Source organism: Ursus americanus, chromosome 7 (genome assembly GCF_024610735.1).
Source record: "Ursus americanus isolate L20-20 chromosome 7, mUrsAme1.1.p, whole genome shotgun sequence".
NCBI classification, from domain to species: Eukaryota; Metazoa; Chordata; class Mammalia; order Carnivora; family Ursidae; genus Ursus; species Ursus americanus.
Window position 1 is genome coordinate 62,345,273 of NC_142133.1, and position 23,427 is coordinate 62,368,699.

Consider the following 23,427-nt stretch of genomic DNA (forward strand, 5'->3'; position numbering starts at 1 on the left):
TATATTTCTTTGGGTGTTTCACTAATTTGCTACAGCTGGACAAAATAGGGGTTGGGGAACTAAAATGTTAGGGGAGAGTCTGAAGCCTCAGAACCCTGGAGTTGTCAGGCTCCCAAGAGTTCTAGCAAAGTCTCCAGTAGGACCTTCCCTCCACTCCCCTGCCCCTTGCACCTCCATTTATGTGCATGGCACTGCCAAGAGGACTCTGCAGAAGACGTCTGGGGCCCAGTCTCAGGAGCAGAAACTGCTAGAAAGAAGGCAGAAAAGGAGGGCAAGGTGGTCTGAGTCCTAGGGGGAGAGAAGGATTTGGTCTGAGTCCTAGGGGGAGAGAAGATGCTGACTAAAAGCTGAGGGAACTCTTTCCAGGAGGGCCTTCGGTCAGATCTGAGAGAGTACAAGGCCACACGGCCCTTGCCGAGCAGTCAGGTTGGGGAGCTCTGGGCACAGAAGACATATCCGTGGCCCTTGTCGGCCATGAAATGACCTGGTCAAGCAACTTCCTTGAGTGGACTGCAGAAAAGACTTCCACCAGGAGGTCAGACCCAGGAGAAATATTTGAAATTATTGCTGAGAAAACACCTGAAGAGAAACGCCAAGGTTTGGCAGCTGGGCTGGTGGGGCTCCAGGACAGGACTTTGTTGGTATTTATTAATAGGCTCTCATCTGCATCTTTAGGCTAAAAAGACTGACACATTTAGAAGGACTGCGATGCCATAAAGACTGGCCCGTTATCTTTTAAGCACTGCTCTTGGGTAAAAATCAAACTGCTCCATTTCTAATAGAGTCAAACGTTTGTCTAAAGGGAGAGAGCTGTTTAAAAAAAAAAAAGTTTACCATAAATAACGCAGTTCTTCATACTATAGATATTCTTAGGAAGAAAGGAAATTCTAAACTATTCGAGTTTTGCTGAACTCTTTTATCACAGTTTCTATTTTCTCTTATATTACTTTGTCATAATACCTCTTTGAAAAATTAAATTAGATAATAAACTTATTTTTATAGATATAAAAACCTTCTAATATCACAAGAGGACTTTTCAGACCTCAGAACTTCAAGATAACTTAATACATCAAAGTCTCTATCTTCAGATCTTAGAATTTTTAAATTCAGTACAGTTACTATTTTAAGTTTCTCTAGTGTGTTTTCTATTTCTGAGAAATTTTATAACAAATACAGTTACTAAAAATAATCTCTTTGAAATTACAGTAACCGCAATGAGAGGGATGTTGCATTCTGTAGTCTCAACTTTTTTTTTTTAAAAGGCACTGCCATGTTTAAATAACCACAAACTGACTAGAAGTTCTATAAACAAAGAGAACTGAATATTCCTAAAATCCGAGAAATCCTCAAATCTTAGAATTGGAAGAGATCTCAGAAGTCTTGTAGTTCTAGCTATGAATCGAGGATAAGAATAAAGGCATTAAGTGAAGGGGGATCTTAATGAGAACAGCTACGGGGGCAGTAACTTACAGACAGTTGTAATATAACAAACTGTGGTCAGAAAATGAAGTCTTTTTTTTTTAATTTTTAATTTAAATTCAATTTAGTTAACATATGGTATATTATTAGTTTCAGGGGTAGAATTTAGAGATTCATCATCAGTTGCATATAACACCCAGTGCTCATTCCATCAAGTGCCCCCTTAATGTCCACCACTCAGTTACCCTAGCCCCCAACGTCCTTCCCCCGCCCCCAGCAACCTTCAGTTGGTTTCCTAAAGTTCAGCATCTCTTATGGTTTGCTTTCCTATTTTCATCTTATTTTATTTTTCCTTCCCTTCCCCTATGTTCATCTATTTTGTTTCTTAAATTCCACATCTGAGTGAAATCATGACAGTTGTCTTTCTCTGACTGACTTATCTTGCTTAGCACAATACTCTCTAGTTCCATCCACATCGTGGCAAATGGCAAGATTTCATTCTTTTTGATGGCTGAGTAATATTCCTCTCTCTCTCTGTGTGTGTGTGTGTGTGTGTGTGTGTACACACACACCACGTCTTCTTTATCCATTCATCTGTTGGTGGACATCTGGGCTCTTTCCATAGTTTGGCTACTGTGGACATTGCTGCTATAAATACTGGGATGCATGTGCCCCTTCAAATCACTATGTTTGTATCCTTTGGATAAATACCTAGTAGTGCAACTGCTGGATCACAGGGTAGTTCTATTTTTGACTTTTTGAGGAACCTCCATACTGTTTTCCAGAGTGGCTAAACCAGTTTGCATTCCGACCAACACTGTAAGAGGGTTCCCCTTTCTCCACATCCTTGCCAACATCTGTTGTTTTCTAAGAAAATGAGGTGTTTAAATTTAATGTTTCATAGGTGGAGCAGCTCCAAAAGACAAAATCCGAAGTATGAACTAGTGTGCATAATGGGGAGATCAGGACACTGGGCTAAATGTGCCCACGTGCAGATGGTGAGGTTACCTGAGAAGGTGGCTAGACCGGAGATGGGAAGGAAGGCTGAGCCAGGTGCTAAGTCTCTTCCCTCCAGTGAAGGGAAGCCCAAGGCAGGGGATGGAGGAAAAGGCTGACTAATATCTGAGAAGAGTAAAAATTGCTGTATTTACATGCAAAAGCCTCAAATCAGAATTTTTTTTTTAAGAGTTTTTATTTGACAGAGATAGAGACAGCCAGCGAGAGAGGGAACACAAGCAGGGGGAGTGGGAGAGGAAGAAGCAGGTTTCCAGCGGAGGAGCCTGATGTGGGGCTCGATCCCAGAACGCCGGGATCACGCCCTGAGCTGAAGGCAGATGCTTAACGACTGAGCCACCCAGGCGCCCCAGAATTTTTTTTTTTTTTTTAACTCTAAGATGCATAAGTCAGAGGTGAAGAAAACACTAGACAAGGCCAACTTTCACTTGAGAGGGCACCAGGACAGAGCATGAGATCAGGAGATGGCTATGTTTTAAATGAAGGCAGTAAGGCAGTTAGAATGGTTAACACAAAGATGGTTCTTCAAAAAATGACCCATCCCCCTGATGACTGAGAGTCTCGTTTACCTCATGTTTCTTTTACAGAGATTGTGACTTGGTTATTAGGAAGTCATTCTGATATCTGATGTTATTAGTTCCTTAACTGGGTATCAGCTGGTTCTTCCTTTCCCAATCCCTAGTTCATGGGCACCAAATGAGTAGCAAAGGATATCACCAAAGTCACAAGTTCTTTGTTTTTTTTAAAGAGTTAGTTATTTTAGAGAGCATGCATGAGTGGGGTGGGAAGCGTCAAGAATCTCAAGCAGAACTCCCAGCTGAGCGGAGAGCCTGACACGGGACTTGATGCTACTACTATGAGGTCATGACCTGAGCCGAAATCAAGAGTTGGATGCTTAACTGGCTGAACCACCCAGGGGTCCCACAAGATCGATTTTTCTTTCCTTCCCCTTTCCTTTTCTTTCTTTTTCTTTCTTAGACTTTGAGAGAGAGAGCATGAGCCGGCGGGAGAAGGAGAAGCAGGCTCCCCGCTGAGCAGGGAGCCGAACGTGGGGCTAGTAAAGTAGAAAAAAATTAGACTAATTGTCATGGAAAGGTTTTTTTCTTCTTTTTTTTTTTTAAGATTTTATTTATTTATTTGAGAAAGAGCGCACACGAGAGAGAGCATGAGTGGGGTGAGGGGCAGAGGGAAAAGCAGACTCCCACACAGCAGGGAGCCCGATGTGGGGCTTGATCCTGGAACTCTGCGATCGTGACCTGAGCCGAAGGCAGACACTTAACCGACTGAGCCACCCAGATGCCCCAGAAAGGTTTTTTTCTAAGCTGCATCAGCAACTACTGCTACTTGGAAAGGACACTGTCCAAATGAAGACAATGAACTAGAAAATTAAAACAAGAAATCCAGAGAACCTCCCGGAATACTGTATGACCATATGCCACCAATCTCTACACTATACAAAATAGTGATCTCCTGTGGCATCTGTACCTATAAAAGATTATCTCCTGAATGGATTCATTAATAATATTAAAGCCATTTTAGATATGAATTGGCTAACCAGAATAATTAACAACAAAACAACAACTGCAGGGGCGCCTGGGTAGCTCAGTCGTTAAGCGTCTGCCTTCGGCTCAGGGCGTGATCCTGGCGTGCCGGGATCGAGTCCCACATCGGGCTCCTCGGCTGGGAGCCTGCTTCTTCCTCTCCCTCTCCCCTGCTGTGTTCCCTCTCTCGCTGGCTGTCTCTCTGTCACATAAATAAATAAAATCTTTAAAAAAAGAACAACAACAACAACAACTGCAATAACATAGCTGTTGTTGGCTGTATGTATTGAAGGCTGGAAAAAGGGAAGCAAGTACAGGGTAACCAATGGGCTACTAGCATAGAAAAGAGAGGCTTATTGTATGCAAGTACGTTACAAACTCAAGTGTCTTAACAGAAGTAGAGTTAAAATGCTATAGGAATTGAGGAAAGCTAATAACTGTTTCCAGCTGACAGTGTCAGGAAGCTTCACGGAAGAGGTGGCCACAAGTAGGAAGGACCCTTTTCCTCTCATCTTCAGATATCCCTACATAAGAATTTCAGTAGGAAGAAAACCAAAGCTAAAATCCTGAGCAATTTTCCAAACAAAGCACTATGAATGATCTATATTTATATACCAATACATAGCAGCCTGAAAAATCTGATGAGTGGAAATTTAACAATATAGGCAGAAACTGCCACAAAAATGATGGCAGCTGGCTTGGCAAGATTTCTTTTCCTCTTTTTTCTGCATATTCTTCTCTTCGCGTAATGACACATTGGCCCACCCTGGCCAATTCCAGCAGAGAGATGTAGAATTTGAGGGTTTTATCTGTTTTGGCCACACTTCCCTGAGGTAAGAATATAATGTTTTGGCAATATCTTGCCAGAGACTGCACTGGGGGCTGAGATGGATATCAGTGGGTGGACCAGCATCATGAAATAAGGAAAAATTCAAGTGCGTGCTGTCCTGGCCTTGGGGAGGGGCAAGAGCAGTCAGAGGAAAATGCTGCTAATTGTAGTGGTGATGTCGAAGGCTACTTCCATTCCACCTCAATGAAACGATGAAACCTACAATCTTGGGATTTACAGAAATGGAATCTGAGTTAGGACTGCTCTCTGAATCTCTATATCCAAAATGGCAAAAGAGGCATTAGAAGCATCTGAGAAACTTTTGTTGGTTTCACTCCTCAAATAAATAATGCCAAATACAGCTCTGTAATGCAAATTAAGATCTAAATACAGTTGACTCTTGAACAACATACATTTAAACTGAACAAGTCCATTTACACATGGATTTTTTTGATACAGTACTATAAACGTATTTTCTGTATGGTTTTCTTAACATTTGCTTTTCTCTAGCTTACTTTATTCTAAGAATACAGTATATAATACATGTAACATACAAAACATGTGTTAATTGCGTATGTTATTGGTAAGGATGCCGGTGGCTATCAGGTAAGGTTTTCGGAAGTCAGTTATATGTGGATTTTTTTTTTTTTTTTACTATGAAAGAGGGGGTGGGGGGACGGTGGCACGGTGGGGGGATGGTAGCACCCCTAACCCGTGTTGTTCAAGGGTCAGCTATACTGAGCTTTATTTTAACAAAAGGCCACAATAATTTCCTTCTAATTAATGTCCAATAAATAGCGAGTTATATCTGTTGGCTAACTTAGCTATATCTTAAATTCGTGTGGGCCAACACTTTAGATAAAAACACAAAACAGCTAATAAAAGCATAAAATAAAATGAACTGGTTTATAGGGCAGGAAAAATGGTCAGCAGGATACAAAGATCTGAATTATTTAAACTTCTGAAGTGATATAAAAGAGGATGACCTTTATGTGATAATAACAATGTGCTTCAATTTATGAAAATGTTATGAGTGCCTAGCCAATGGGAATCAAGGCTTCATAAAAGCAAAGAATTCTCAGGCAAGCTCCATCATCCTTTGCTCTGTCTAACATTGCCATTTTCTGTAATTGCTGCCTCTTTATTGTTTTCAGGGTGAGTGTCCATCTCCTAGCCAAACCCCGTAAAATGCTCAAGTTGGTACACAAAGTTCCTTCAGCATAGTACGGTGAATCACTGAGAAACTAAAAAGGAATTTAAAAAGGAAGCCTAATCTTTGGATGGGTGGTATATTATGGCATTAGCGTCCTTACCAATAGGAAAGGCAAGGTAAAAGCTGCATAATCAACAGTGGTGGACACATTAGAGATTGGGGAGAACACAGATAATACAGGAGAATACAAATAATCTAAACACTAAATAACCTGAGCCACCAAGTTAGAGTAATCACCTACAAATACAAAATACTTCACTGTTAGTGTGAGAGGGAAAGTAAGTATCTCGAGAAAATAGCACTCTCTGAGTAGATATGCCTGGTAAAGAATTCTGACAAAGTACCTTTCTATAGAAGGCCGGCATTCTCTTATACAATTTGGTTGTAGTGGATTTGCCTTAATTTAGTCATTCAATATTTACTGAACAGTACAGTAGCACTGCAAGAGAAAGAGAGAGGGAAGGAGGGAGGGAGGGAGGGCTGCAGGCTGACAAACCCATGATTCTTACTCCAAAGGAACTTACAATCTAGGAAAGAAGATAAAATACATTTGCAAATTATGTGATTCGTTAAGAGTGGTTCAACAGTTGTAGAAGACTAGAGGGATTGGTCTTCCAGCTAAAGAGATCGAGAAATGATCTATCTGAGCTGGACATAAAAGAACAGGTAGATGTGATCAAAGGCAGAAGAGACCCAAGTGTTGCAGGCGGTGGGGAAAAGGGAGGCCAGTGCAGACAACATGAGTCACCACTTTGGATGGAGCTTAAAGCTGAGGTGGGAAGTCAGATGGGGCCTGTAGCCTGAGGTCAGAGAGCTCAGCGGCTTTCACTTGTTTTTATCAGCTTCCTTTTCTCATTTTCCACAGCAACTATTCCAGACTCTGATTAATCACCTCTGTGTCCTACACACCCAACCCTCTTCATCAGATGACCTAACCTCTGATCTGACAGAACGGTCTTCCATCAAAGCCTGGCTCCCTATCTTGCCACCTATTTCCTAAAAAATATATATATATTCAAGCTCAGCCCTGCCTCCTGCCTTAGCAAATGAGAAATCCCCTTATCTTTGTTTCTGTTCCTGTCCCCTTGTGATTTCTGAGGAAATCTGCTCCATCATGAATCCATTTCACTTCCAGCTTTTCCTCTACTGAATTTTCTCCACCTTTGAAAATATTTCCCCGGTCATCCTTGATGCAGCGGTTCCCCTTCTTGTGATCACTTCAGCTCTGCTCTCTCCTTTAGCAGCAAACTCCTGGTAGAAGTCACCTAAACTTGCTGTCTCCACTCACATCCATCTTCATCCCACTCAAATCTGGCTTCTGGAACCCCCATTACTGAGACACTACTTTCACCAAGGTCAACAAACACCACCTCAGACTGCAAACAAAGAGTCTATCACCACCTAGAATTTCAGAGAAGTTGCAGATGTTTCAGAGAATGAATCCATTAAAGTCCATGAGCATCTGACCTTGCTAATTAAGGCCAATTACTGCTGAAAAAAGACTTATTTAGATAAATCAATATTTGCAAATATAAAATTATGTCCATTTACAGCTATATACAGAAAAGCCAAGATGTTTTTTAAAGTCTCAAAACCATTTGTAAAGACATAAATAAGACATTTGTCCAATGATTCTTTCTTAGGAAACAGTTTTGTAATTAGGATGAGTCATACTTTTTTCCTACTATATGCCATCATACAGCCTGTAAATACCTCACTCATGGATCAAAAGAGATGTTAAAAAAAAAAAAAAAACCCATGAGATGCAATTACTTTTACTGAGTCTTCCTTTAAACTGCCCATAATTAATGCAGAAAGCTCAAAATAGGACTCTTTGGCGATGACTATGATGATGACAAAGCCAAAAGATCTTCCTTTACTGAGAACAAGTAATAAACTGCTTTCCAAGATAATCAATTCTTTTAGAATACTGAGAAGAGAACTATTTACTCCTCAGCCCCCAAGTATTTATAGTCACAAATACGACTTTGAAACTCCCACTGTTTCCGAGTCCCTTTAGTTTCTACTCTGTTCGAAGTGAGGCTTCCTGACAACTAAGACAACCTTTCTAACTTCAGTTCTTACCACTTAGATGAACTCTGGCCTTCAGTCAGACCAGTCTCCACTGTTGATCTCCAACGCTGATTGTTCTCTCAATTTCTTTACCAAATTAAATCCTACTATTCCTCAAGAGCTAATTCAAGGTCCAGTTCCCTAAACTCTCTCCCTTACTCACTACAACCCTTCTCTACTCTATACTCATAAATTGTTTCTGTGGTACTTGATCATATATTGACTTTCCAAATGTGAGTATAGGGATGTGCTCATAATTTTTTATTCTGATGCTGTCACCAGCATGCCTTGATCACATAGTATTAAATATAAAACACAGGACTCACCTAAGATTCAGGTTACATACACTTAACCAAAAAAGGACACTTTCTTTAGAATATTTAAAAATAACACCTTTAGTCACAATTTTAATAATAGTACATTACAGAACAAACTTTTTATAATGTTTCTCTTTGCCTGAACTCTATTCGTCTGTCAAGTCTAAACAGAAATCAGCGTTTCCTATCAAGTCTTTCCTAACTGTAGCTCTTACCAATGTCCATTCCTAACCTATTAAAATAGAAGCCTTCGTTATGACTGATTCAGTAACATTAAGTAGTGGCTACAGTCTACCTGAATTACTAAGGAAACTAATATTGGGATCAATGTATTATGTTTTTACTGATAAAGTTTATCAATAATTTCTTTTACAAAAATTAATTGGTAAACTATTTGGAAACTTCATCTGGATCTATTATGAACCTAGTGTACTTGTTAAAATTGGGTCCTAGAGGAAAGCAAGTAAGTCTTAGGACACAGAAAAGAATGTGCAAAGTAATTTCCATGTACTCCCACCAATAGTGTGAAGTTCCTCTCCTGAGCAGAAGCAGAGCATGGCCAAGTGGTAGACCTTCTGTAACAATGACATCTAAGAGCAGTCTGCAAAAATAGGATAGTTGGTTGTCCAGCTTTGAGGAGTGCTGGTTAACTGGTTGAGGAACTCAGATCTGCTACCCAGGAACAATGATAACTATGGCTAGAACAGGCACTGTCTAACACTTCTTCTGCTATAAATTCGTTCATGACCACTGTAAATCACCAGGAACTTCACCCCCAATGAGTAAGATGTAGGAAGGCCCCTTGTGCCCTGACTTCTGATAAGTCACTGCTAAGGTTCATGTTTGACTAGAGCAGTTTTTCTCAGTTTGGGTAATAATATGCCTTCCCTTCAAGGCCTATGCACACATATCCTCTAATACTTTGGCACTGGCGGCCATGTTTTACTTATTTATCTTCTGCTAAAGGCCATTTCAAATCTGTGAGGAAATGGGAAATACAAATCATAAACTATGAATATAGGATTTCAAAACTTTTGTAAAACAGCCTCAAAAGTTCTGTCAAAAGTTTCCACATGAAACCCCAAACTACTTTCAGACTACAGCCATACGGTGCAAAACTAATCCAAAGAAGGAACAGTGTTCGGCGATATAATCTCTCACTTCAAAGAAAGCAGCTATTAACCTACAAATAAGACAAACAGCTCTCAACACAAATATCTCACATTATTATCTAAGAAACTGTAAAACATCCTCACAATATCAAAGGCTAGCTGTTTAGAATAAATAAGGAATCACAGACCAATATTTACTTAACCGTACTGAAGTATTTGCTGAAGTATTTTAGTCCCCACAACAGGCCTGCCACACGAACAAGAAAACAACGATGACAAAAAAGTGCACAAACAGGATGCTTGCTGCCCAAAGATTTAAGACAGCTATTTTTCTCATGTAAATATTAGAATGAAAAGAATCTAGCATCTCGTAGATTACTGTTAGTTTATTACATTCAAATAAGACTATACCTGGAAGAGGTATTTTATAAAACAAAAATTGAGAAATAAATGTAAGTCAGTGGTTACTTTAGTTTCTCTTTCCATTATCACTTCCTATGAAAAAGATGACTAAGCCATGATGAAAAGTATTTGCATGAAGTTATTCTCACAAAATAAGCACAGTAAAATGGGCACGTGGAGTGTATGTGCACGCTCTACCAGACTCTCCAAGTCAATAATCTCACCAAGTAGGAGAATCTTGGAATTTCCTTTATGTGGTCAGATGTAATATTTTTGTGCAGAGGGAATGAAAGCCATTGAGGACACATATGCTTTCCTCTCTACATAAATTTGTTAGGAGAAAGCAACTTAATTTTAGAAAGTTACTAGTATTCTTCCATCTTACCCTTCCTACAGTTGCCCAGGAACAACCTTATAATAACTGCACCAGGACGGGGCGCCTGGGTGGCTCCGTCAATTAAGCATCTGCCTTTGGCTCAGGTCATGACCCCCGTGTCCTGGGACAGAACCAGGTACTGGCATCGGACCCCCTGCTCCATAGGGAGCCTGCTTCTCCCTCTCCTCTCTGTTTGTGCTCTCTGTTGCTATCTCTGTCTCTCTCTCTCTCTCTTAAATAAATAAAATCTTAAAAAAAAAAAAAACAAAACCCAAACAGATTCTATGACAAAGTGCTTTTGGGTGTTTTGAGCAATGGGGATGATAAGTACAGGGGGCCTATGTTATAAAATACATATAATGGCATTATATATAAGTATAATTTATATCACATGTAAAAATATAACATTCTAGCAGGAAAAAGGGAGAAAATGATTCATTCAGAAAGCTGTCCATTTTTCAACATTACTAAATAACAATTTCTGTATTTAGTTCCATGTTCTTGTGGGACTGATTTTTGATCAGAATCTATTTTTAAAAAGTGAAGGCACATGACCTTGGTCTGCACGTGCACATGCACAGCACACACACAGTGTTGTTTTAACAATACCTTTGCACTACTCAAAACAAACATCAAAGTAGTTAAAAAATAAGAAAAGGTCCTAGCAAGTGGAAAAAACCATAGAAAATACTTTCAATAAGGAAGAAAAAAATCTGTAAAGCTAAAAGAGAAAAGGTATAACCTTTTGTAAATAATGCAATGGACACGTGCCCAGAATAAAGGAGAAACAAAGCTTTTTTGGACAAACCCAAAAAAGAAATATAACACATCCGCAAAGAAATTACATACTACATAAAACGGAAAGGCAGTCATAAGTTCCTGTTAAAATGAATTTCTGGATTCAAGGATCCAGAGGGTTTAGATTCAGGCCAACAACTGAACTTCCATGAGAATAAATTTGATTTTCACACAAACAGGAAACTAAAGCATATTGTTACATACATATTGTATTTGCACCTAAATTCTTCTCATTCGCTTCAATACATTATAAGGACATAACGATGTAGTGTGTGGCTGCCACCCGGTGACAGAACCACCACTGTCACGCCCTCTCTCTCACTTCTGCCTTCAGAGGGAAAACCGACAGAACATCTTAATGTATGTAACGATATTCTTCGCAATCAGGGTACAGTCTGCAGAAAGTTCTCACTCAAAGGCAATTCCACAAATTTTACTTACACAGCATCTTCCACCATGGTGAATTTTAAAATAAACACATTTTGTAAGTGCCACAGTTATCAGCATTTTTCAGCATGTTACTCTTAAGAAAACAATATAAACATTGTAACAGAGCATCAGTATTTAGGCAAAGACAAGCCTTCTGAATGAGTAAAATACATCATGTATATAATTTTCACTCTCCTATGAAAATGATAACCTAACTGATACCAGAATATATATTCGAGAATCTTTATTAATGGTGCCATAAGACATGTGCTCATTATCATCCTGGCCTGCCTGCCACACTAGCAGGCATTTATCATAGCTGGCTGGTGTTAGAGAAATAGCAGATAGCCCCAGGGCAAGATTTTCCTCCTACTTAAGTCAAGCCGTACAGAAAGGCCCTAGGCTGCAACGACCGTCTCCTTAGCACCATTTCAGAATCTGAAACTCACTGAGGAGAGAAATACTAATAAACTAGGGAAACCCTACTTAAGAACCCCAATCCCATACTGATTTTTACATGACCAAATGCCAAGACCTTGTTCAGTTAAAATAACATGCTTTTGTTATGTCCCTTATAAAAACATAGGTCAGCTAAAAAGAACAATAATGACAACAAAAAAAATCAGCCTTTCTTTTGTTCTTTGGTAATTAAAAAAAGAAAACTGTCCTAAGACAGTATTTATTATCGACTGTACACCTGCTTTATGTGGCCCTCTAGCAGGGTCATAAATCTCTCCTCTGTTGCAATGAAAGGGTCCATGTGAGTTAGTATTTGCTGAGTGATCACTAGACTGAAAGGGATAGGGGCATTACTAATCAGATGTGCATAGATAGGCATATGCAATGCATATGTATGTGTAAGATGCTGAAAATAGATCATCTACAAAAATTTGCACAAACCATAAATATACTGAGTACCTGTAATATACATGACAGCACACTAGGGGCTCAAATAGAAAAATAAATGAGACACAGTTATCTACCCTAAAGGAGTTCAGAGTCCAAGGGAGAGAGAGACAAAACAAAACAAAACAGAACAAACTTAAAAAAAACCTGATTATAAAAGAGAATGAAAGAAGTGATTAAGACAAATGCATAAACGAGAGTAAGAAGAGGGAACCCCAAAAACCTGGAGAAGTCAGGGGTCTGTGTTAAGTTGAAAAGTCAGTTGAGCCATCTTGAAGGATCAACAGGAGATACCCAGATGACCGGGACACTTTAGGAAAAGGAACAGCATGAGAAAAGTATATTCCGCATGGCTGGACTGAAAAGAGGCAAGGAGTCACACAGCAAGAACCCAGTCCAGAAAGGCCAGGCAGATAGGGACTGAGCTTTGGGTAACGAGTGGTCCACTGACTATGTACAAGGCTCCATTTTGTTAAGCATCGCAGAAAACACAAAAACACATAAAATCCAACCGTCCTGTAAGAAACACACTGGCCCACCTCAGTTCAGAGGTGAGGCTGCCTTTACTTCACATAGGAGGCTTCACTCAGTAGGCTTCTCAATGTCCCTACAAGAATCCTACTAGTAAAAGCCCCTGGCCCCACATGTCTACTCGTGCTGCAAGGTATCTGTAAAACAAATGCTTTAGGAAGAGTAATCAAACCCCTTGTGAACTAATTCTCACCTGAGTGAAATCCCACTCATGGAGAATGGGTTGAAGATGTGCAGTCTCTCCAAACCTTTGGAGTTGAGACACTCTAAATCATACATAGCCTGATGTTCTGGCCTCTTAGAAGACCGCCTTAACTGCTTTCTCATTCTCCTGTCAGCCAATGTGGCTGGACGCCCTGAGGCTATGTGGGACATTTAACATAAAGACGCAGTAAGGACACTGGTCACAACAGTGTACAATGTCCTCTGTGAGGAACCACAGGAGAGCCTGCTCTCAAGTCCTTCAGAAACGGTCATACTTTTTCTGAGCACATGATTTGCTTTCATCTTACAGATCTTGTCACTGATACCATTCAGCTTCCCTCTAGAAAAGATGCCAGAAAGCTGAGAGCCAATTTGTGGGCCCGTATTTCATAGGAACATAGAACCTTATATAGTTTGTATATTAACCTTATAACACATATTTTGTATACCAGCCTCACAACCTTATTTACCCTTTAATTCTCTAATACTGTGGTGCTGCTGTCATTGTAGCATACATACTTACGTCGGCCACTTTAAATCTTCATGGGAACATAGCAGGGTATAAAAATACAACAGCCAGTTAGCTAATGGGTTCAAGAAATTTAGAGAGGATTATATGCTAGGCCTATGCTGAAGCCTGGGGATAAAAATGGTCAATGAGACAGACTGGATTCTAAAGGTCAGGAAACTGAAAGTTAACAGATGAAAGAGACAATTAAACAAGAATAAGACAGTAGCGAAAACATTTATACAGGACAAGTATAGAAGGGAAAGCACTCATATGGGGAACACAGAAGTCTAAGACAGCTGGGGGAAGGCTTCCTAACTGAAATGCCGCCTAAGCTGTGACCTACAGTCTAGTAGGAGGAGCTATGCCCTCGTAGGGAAGGTTCCAGAGTACTGTATACTCTGGGAGTAGTGGGAGCAGTTCAGGAAGGCAAGGACAAAAGGGATGCAACAAAGGAGATGAGAGGCCAGAAGCAGTAAGCAAGGGCCAGGTCATGAAGGCCTGGTAAACCACGTTAAAGAAAGTAAATTTAACCTTGGAGCATTGTGGAACCCGGGATGAGTTGCAGCCAGAAGCTGACACAATCAGATCTGCACTATAACATTTACTGAGTGCTTGCTCTTTTCCAGGCACTGTGCTAAGCGCCCTATATACTGCACTGAATCCTTACAAGAGTCCTGTAAAGTTAAGCACTGTTGTTATACCATTTTATAGATGATGAAACTAAGGCTCACTGAGGGACACACTGCTTATTCTGGTGACGCCAGGATTCTAACCCAGGCCTTTGGACTCCAGAGCCTGAGCAGCTAACTTAACATGCTGCCACCCTCATTTAGAAAAAGGCTTGACATTCCAGTTCAATGTAGAGAAAGGACTGGTTAAAGGCAAGCCCAGAACTAGGAAGACCAGCTGAGCCATTGTATGATAATTCAGGGGAGATACGATGGCAGTGAGAAGGAAAAGAATGAACTTAAGAGACAGTGAAGAGACAGAACTCAAAGGCACTGGTTTGGATTTCACTGTCTGTGAGAAAAATGACAGGTTGATCAAAGAATGACGCCTAGGTTATAACTGGAGTAACTGAGCCAGTAATACATACTGGTTAAAGCAAAGGCTCCACAGCCAGATCCCCAGCTCTGCCATTTCAAAGGTGGAAATCCTGGACTATTACTTAACTTCTCTGTATCTCAGTTTCCTCATGCGTAAAATGAAGATGATAATAAAACCTCCTCTAAGAATTAAATGACTGAGTTCATGTGAAGCACTTAGAATACGCCTAGCATAGAAGTACTCCATCTTAGCCATTATTATCATTATCATCATAACACCACCAGCATTCTGTGGTGTGGGGAATACAGGAGGAAAAGCAGCTTAGGGGGACATGACAAGTTTAATTTGCAACACTGAAGATGAAGTGCCTACAGCACCTCCAAGGTGACAAAGGTCACATGTATGGCTCTGCACTAAGGAAGGGCTTTATGAATAGAAGATTTAGACTCTGGAGCCATGAGCATATGCTTGGTCATTTCAGCCACCAACCTGAGTAACATGGCCTGGGAGAATGTGTGGAGTGAGAGAACAGAGGAACCCAGGAGAACCTTATGAAGAACACAGACACTGAAGGGACTCATAGGCAGGAAGAACTGCAGAAGAGTCTTGAGAAGTGGCCAGAGATGTAGGAGAAAAAATGAGAAGCCCAGAGGGGGAGAGTATTTCAACAAGAATCAACAGTGTCAGCTGTTAGTAAGAGCGGAAGTAGGTATGGATGGAAAGGTATTCGGTGGATTTAGAAATAAAATCTTTGCCCTAATGGCCTAGGTGACATGGCTACTGCTGCCCTTTTAAGAAGCTAAGAAGTAAAATGTATTAGAGCAGCTATTAGTAAAAGGTCCTCTATGTTGAGCCCTATTAGAGAGGAAAAAGATACCAGTTCAGATGACTGCCAGCCAGGAGAAATAGGAATGGACTCTTAGAAGAAGATCATTAAAGGAAGAATAGTATTCAGGGGTTAAAGAAAAGAGCAAAGCACTGCAGGTTTTAGCCTGGACAGACTTAACCAGAGGCAAAATTCAGAAAGCATAAGGCATAGTCAAGAATAGTCAATTAATTCAAATAGGTTGGCTCCCATGGCATGAAGGGGGGCCTGAGTAGTAAAATTTAAAAAGTAGATTGGAACCATATTATAGAAGTTTTGACCAAGAAATATGGAACTAATGCAAATATTTAAATGCCTTGCCTGCCTGGAAAATGCCAATTCTTTAATTCTCTGTTCATATGCCACCTCTTCAGTGTCACTTTAGGTAAAGATACACTAACCTTTCTTTATGTCCTCGAGATACTTTCTATTCGTATCTCTTATGACACCGCACTATGATTGTTTTCTAAACCTTGTGATACTCACAGGAATGGGCTGTGTCTTGGTATCTCAGCAGACCAAATAACATATGTGCCCAAGAAACATTTTCTGAACAAAGAAATACAATACACAGTTACATTAGAGTGGTACTTCATGAAGGCTGACTGAGAGCTGAGTGCAATATGGATTAGCGAAGAAGAAACCAGAGGCAGACCAGTCAGAAAGCCAGGATTTGGGGATCCCATTCATTCAGGCCACTGTGAAAATGGAGGAAGGGGGGATGTCTCTCTCTAAAAGGCAACATCAATAGAATTTGGTGGCCGATTGAAATAGGACAGAATAGGAATAAAATCTTTTAAAACCTTAAAAAAATACATACTCTTTGACTCAGTAATTGGACTTGGAAATATAGCCCAAGGGAAGAATTACAGAGATTTATGCATACTTTGGTATTATTTATAAGGGTTGTAAATTGGATGCGGTTTTAACTTTGAACAATAGAGGACTAGTTTAATAAATAGTGGTCCTTCTATCTGATACATGCTTATATTAACATATACTTATAAAAATTATTTAAGGATAATGAGAAAACATGAACATAAATAAACTTTCTAAAACAAAATATATGATCTGATTTTAATTTTGTTTGCTATATATGAATACATGTGGAAAAACACAAGAAGAGTTTCTGTCAAAAAGTATGCACCAGTATTTCTGAGAAGTAACTGACCAGACTATGGGTACCTTTTTCTTCTTTATAATTAATTTTCCTATCTTTTATTAAAAACATTGTTTTTATAATAAATATCCCATTTTTATGGGAAGTGAGCTACTGTTGAGAAAAATCAGGTCATCACGCTATTTTTTTGAAACTTGGTGTTAAAAAGGAAAAAAACGGAACCACAATTTGAAAGGACAGATAGTATGAGTGTCATGTTTCTTTGTTTTGCTTTAAGGATTAGAGAAATGGAGGAGGAGCCAGTAAATATAGGAGCCAGAAAAATAAAGAACGTGCTTTACAAAAAGGAAACCCTTGATATATTTTTCCATTTAAACAAAATGCACAGTATAGCCAAGGATACCAGGGAGAAGTCTTGGAAAGAGAAAAGAAAAAGAAAAAAACCCTACAAAGATTACATTTTTGTAGCACTTGGCATAGAAAAACTGTTAACTTACTACATACTGGGAAGAACATGGGCTTTGGCATCAAATAGAGCTGAGCTGAAATCATGTATCACTCAGCAGCCGTGTGACCCTGGGCAAGTTGCTAAAGTGAGTCCGTCTCCTCAGGGCTGGCATGGGGCAAAGCGTTGCCTAGCGCAGTCATAAAAATGAAGTGGTCTATAGGACAGTGACTCGTGGGGTAGCTACGAGCTCAGGACCCCACCTTTAGACTTGATTCATTCAGCAGGTCTAAGCCCATACCTGAGCATCTATGTTCTAAATAGCTCCCTGAGTGTTACCACTGCATGGGCAGGGTAGAGAAACACGTGAACGACTCAGTGCCTGGCACATGGTAGGTACTTGTTAGATGGTTGTTTTTATGTACAGAACATAGGGCTTCTGTCACTTTTCATTAGGGCTATCATGACTTTTTTTCATTAACACAATGCCAAGATCTGTCCTAAAAGAGCAGCTCAGATTTGCTATGAGACAGAACTAAATCGAACAAAGAAAACAACAGAAATGCAATTAAAGGTCTAAAGGCATACCATGGCATTCTGAGATTCAACCTGAGAGGCTGCAAAGGTCTTTGACATGTAATCACGTATAATTTTGCTGAGGCAAACTTAAATACTTTTTGCTTCGTAATGTGTGGGACCAAAGCACTTAGTTGATCCATGTGCTTTCCTACTGATCAGTATCCAAATTTAATTTAGGTTTGTTGTATTCTGTTCATCACCATAAACAGATAAAAGCTTCATTCTCTGTAAAACAGTCTCAAAAGAGAGTCAACTCCTATGCTACAGAGATATTTGCAAATTTGGAGAAACAGAAAAGATTTCAGAAAATGTTTTAGCAAATGTCAGAGAGCTACTGTATAATTACATTTTTTTAACATAAGGGAAAGGTCTTATCCTTTTTCATAGTTTTCGGCAATAAAAAGTCACATGAAAAAGTCAGAGTGCATGGCATTTAATGCACCCAATATTTCAATAGTTTGTCTGTCTGCCTTTTTTCCTGGCCTCCTAGAATATGCTAGCTGTTAGGAAGGGTCACTGATATGCAATCCTGGGGAGGCTCATCAACTAGGACAAATGCAATGTGAGCCACAGAGAGTGATGGCTCCTGCTGGCCATCTTTGGTCCCTCACATATAACATTCGCTACAGACGAGTCATGCTTGATTGTGCACTAAGCAAGAAGTCAAGAAATTAAAACAGTCTGAAAACACTGACAACTGAGCCATCTATGATTGGTATACTGCTTTTACTTTCTAGGCAACTGCCAACTTTCTTGGAGCAAATGAGTACTGTAGACCAAAATGAGGGAGCCAAACACAGGTCTACCAGATACTATATAGGTATCTGGGGGTTCAGTAAGCAATTCTCTCTCCCTGAATACAGACTGAAAAGTTTGATCAGATGTGCTGATCCAAATTACCTAGTGGGAGTTTATTTTTTCCTTAGTGACTAACCCTGTATCCCCTAGATTAGTAGAAAGAAAGCATCTTTCATATTCAGAATTTAGGTATACGAGCTAAACATAAATTAAAATATGGATTATTTTAGGGGCGCCTAGGTGGCTGAGTCAGTTAAGCATCTGCCTTTGGCTCAGGTCATGATTTCAGGGTCCTGGGATTGAGCCCTGCATCAGGCTCCCCACTCAGCGGGGAGTCTATTTTTCCCTCTGCCTCTCCCCCTGGCTTGTTCTCTCTCTCTCTCTCTAATAAATAAATAAAATCCTTAAAAAATAAATAAATAAAAATACAATATGGATTATTTTACTTGGAATTAAAAAACCCAAAACTTAAATATATCTATATGATGTTTCAGAGCCTTAACATATGAGGTAATTTGCCCGAATGACTTCAGCTAGAAATGTATGACAAAAACATGATTATTTGGGGGCAGAAAGTTTTCAACAATGGTCCAAACAGCCTTCTTAACTATTGTCTGTTATTCTACAGGACAGGTCTTCAGCTCAATCACATTCATTGTGCCTAGTTTACTGCTCAGCCTCCTACTGGCCCAAAGTCCATGCCCTCTTTTGCACTCTTCCTATCCTGCCCTCAGCCATCCTTGTTTCTGCCTATCCAAATCACACACAGTCTACAAGGTCTAAGGAGGATGAAGCTTCTTAGAGAAGTGAAGTGTTTCAACACTATATGATCTCTCTTTACGGAACACCCCTACAATTATTCAGCAAAGTATTTACATACAATATACTATAAAATGTAGCATGTAATTGTATAACTATATAATACTGGGGGTTTTTTTAGATTTTTCCATGTATGTTCTTATCTACCCATGAAGACTGTAAACTTCTTGTAGGCAAGGTCATATTTTAAACAAGACATACCCTCAAACAAATAGGAAGTGTTTTATTCTCACCCCCGACTACTTCAACCTAACTTCAAGTTGTTTCAAATGTACACATTTGTGCCGCCTAATGGTGAAAGTAATTATTGCATGATTATAGCTCAGTAATTGCTTATAAAACATTTAACAAAATCAAGTAATGGTGGGACCAAATCTTTATTTATTTAAAATCAAAGAAGAGTAGGGGCGCCTGGGTGGCATAGCGGTTAAGCGTCTGCCTTCGGCTCAGGGCGTGATCCCCACATCAGGCTCCTCCGCTATGAGCCTGCTTCTTCCTCTCCCACTCCCCCTGCTTGTGTTCCCTCTCTCGCTGGCTGTCTCTATCTCTGTCGAATAAATAAATAAAATCTTTTAATAAATAAATAAATAAATAAATAAATAAATAAATAAATAAATAAATAAAATCAAAGAAGAGTAAAGCTATAGTTAAAAATGATGAAGCACCAGAGATGATGATAATATAACTAATTTTGGGTGAGAATGAATTACAAGTTTAAAATGATGTGATTAATTTATAACCATCAATTTTAAAAAAACTTACTAACGTAAAAGCCTTTTTTCCTTTAAGTTAGAAAATTCCTTTTGGGGGGCACCTGGATGGCTCAGTCAGTTAAGCATCTGCCTTTGGTTTAGGTCATGATGCCAAGGTCCTGGCATCGAGCCCTGCATCAGGCTCCCTGCTCAGCAGGGAGTCTCCTTCTCCCTCTGCCTCTCCCCCTGGCTTGTGTCTCTCTCTCTCTCTCACTCTCTCTCAAATAAACAAAATCTTTAAAAAAGAGAAAAAAGAAAGAAAAAAGAGAAAAAGAAAAAGAAAATTCCTTTTGGGTTTGGGATAATCTAGTACCGAAAAAATTTACATAATCATACTGAAAGGTTGTGATTAGAGAGGTACACCTGAAATCATCCATGACCGAGATCTATCAGTGTAATATACACTGAGAAAAACATGCTAGGACACTATGCTTGTCTTATTTTTCAGATAAAAGAAAAAAATATTTAACTCAACTAATACTGATTGAGTCACTAAGTACAGAACATTCCATACCCTCAAAAAGGTTATGATCTAATAAAAGTATAAAGTAAGCACATTAATGGTGAAATTTAAGGTACCCAGGGTAAATTTCTTGCAGTTACTACTATAGGAACGAAACATCTGTATAACATTATATAATGGGTGCTATGTTTCAGGATAAGTATGTGTTTTCTAAATGTTCTTAATCTCAGTGAAATATATTCTGAACAGAAGCGCAGAAGCTATTTTCCTCATTTTACATTTTCATTTATTCAGTCCTTCTTGGTAAGACTTCATCCTTAGCTTCTTGATGTCCTAAACTTCTCATGCGCCCATTAGCGCTGATTGCCAAACAGATGTCAGCAACGCTGAATTTAGTTATATGTGTGAGCACTGAAAATGTTACTTTATGATAATTCATTTTAATACATGGTCTCTAGGATTCCACTGGAATAATTTATTTATAATGGTCATTTGTTTTAACAGAGAGCTTCTTTCCCCCCATAACTGATTATCAAAAGCAGATCTCAGGGACCTAAATATCAGAAAATTGGGTTCAGCCCTTTCTGAGGCTTTGATTTCTTTTCTAGGAAGGGTACTCCGGACTAGATGATTTCTAAGGTTCTTTTCACCTCTGATCCTTGATGAAACTTTTTATGTTTGCTTGGCACCACCTCCTGCTCCCTTAGAGTGGAGCTGACCTTGACTCTCCACCTGAGGCCTCCTAGGTATGCCTGCTCCCCTTATCTTAGGCAGAACCATAACCTCCTCCTTTGCAACCACCATCCCTCCATGATCTGACCATTTAGCTTCTCTTTTTTCTTTCTTTTTAAAACTCTATTTTGAGGAAAACCATCCAGTTCACTATTGTTACAAAAGTGCTTTATGATTATATCATACTACAAATACAAGAGGCACTAAGTTATAGTGAGAAAGAGCACAGGATATTCAGTCAGAGGAACCAGATTCCAATAACTCTGACAAGCTTCTTCACCTCAGTTTCTGCTTCAGTTTTGCCCTACAAGTTGAATATTAATAACAGTACCTACCATGTATGGTTACTGTCAGGATTAATTTACCTTATGCATATAAAATACTTAACACCTTGCCTGGTACTTAGTAAATGCTCAATAAATGTTAGCTGCTATTACTATTATAATCACATTGCTTTTTTTAGTATTATAGTGTATAATATATTCTTTTCTAAGTGAAGTAAATAGAATCATCTAACTGTGGTTCTCTCTTCTTTTTTTTTTTTTTTTTTTTTACTAATATGGGGGGGCGGGGTGGAATCAGTTGCCAGTTCTAGCAGGAAAAATTACACACTGTGGTTGTTGACTGGTACTTTGAGTGATGACTAAATAACACACATTCCCCAAAGTTATAAATCAGCTTACTACTAAAATATCTTCCAGATTTCAGAACAGAGAGCTCTACAGATACATCCTTATCCACTATAAGATAATCTATTATCCTGTCTACATTTAGGAAGATCTTTATTAGTAAAAGATGTATTCCAATAGCATGCTTGTGTTTACAGAGAAATCTAGGAGATGAATGTGTTCCATGATGTCAGAAATACCTTTAAAGAAATCATTAAATACTATAAGCTATCAGATTAGTGAGGAAATAGAAAACATACTGTTGAATGAGAAGGGTGAGCCTAAGCTGGATGCCACAGTTAAGCGGTACCACATTTGGAAAAAAAAAAAAAGTCACCACTTGAATGTCTCGGTGCCTCCCTGTCCCATTCCATAGGCATGAAGAACTGTGTTCTGCAGAGACTTCATTGGGTAGATGGACACTCACTACTCATGTGCAATAAGACCATCAAGCTCACAAGTCCATTTCATATTAGTTATGACCACAGAATTTCAAGAGCAAGCCAAACTAACAGGGACAACATTTTTAGTTTACTCTACCAATGTAATTTTGTATTGACTACACATTTTTTAAAAAATCATAGGTACTTAGTTGTAAAGGTGCTTCATCCTGGTAGAGTTCATTAACTGAGGTTATACTTTGTATCTTAAAGTACATTTAACCCTAAAGGAACAACAGTGATGCTATTAGGGAAAGAAGAAAGAACTTTATACCTTTTCTTATATAATGGGGTTCAACATCTTTCATGTTAACCACAAGCAGTTTTATGACAATGCAGCAATCATTACATGAGGGTGATAATTTGTCATAGATGTCATCATCATACAACATGGCTTGGTAGAAATCAGAGTGGAGAGGAGAGACATGCAAACTAAATATCTCTTGCACTAGGTGACTCTGGGCTTTAAATCGTTCTTGTAAAATTAGTAATACTTCAGCATGTTTCTGGATAGTTCCTTTTCCATATATATTCATATGTGTTATTTGTCTCAAGACATCTATATATCAATATATAACCTACAAATATAATGTATAATTGGTTTTTTACATAAAAAGTATGAAAACGTACAGATTTAAATGGATGTGATACCATCAGTGGAATCACTTTGTCCTGAGATGCCCATCGGTAGACATGGCTCTTGAGGAAGTGTGAGGTGGTAGTATGAGCTACAAACTAGGAAGCAGAAGAATGCCGTTCTACCCTTCACCTACAGAAATTTACTAACCTCCCTGGACGCCGGTTCTACTTAACTATAAAATGGAGGTAGTATTTGCCTTCCTACTAACCAGAATCATTTGTTGGAGCGAGTGGAATAATAAACGCAAAAATACTTTTTAAGCTCCAAAGAACAATAGTGTAAGTGTTAAGATACTTTCAAGACAGTTTTGGTGCTTTGAAAAAAATTTAAAAATGGAATGACAGTCTAATTATATTATTTTCTGTCTATTAGAGGAGAAAAAAA

General features: G+C 39.1%; 1 protein-coding gene across 7 annotated transcripts in view; it reads right to left on the reverse strand.

The window, feature by feature from the left end:
- LCLAT1 (lysocardiolipin acyltransferase 1) overlaps positions 1 to 23,427 on the reverse strand; it is a 260,122-nt gene that overhangs the window by 50,392 nt on the left and 186,303 nt on the right. The window lies entirely within an intron of this gene.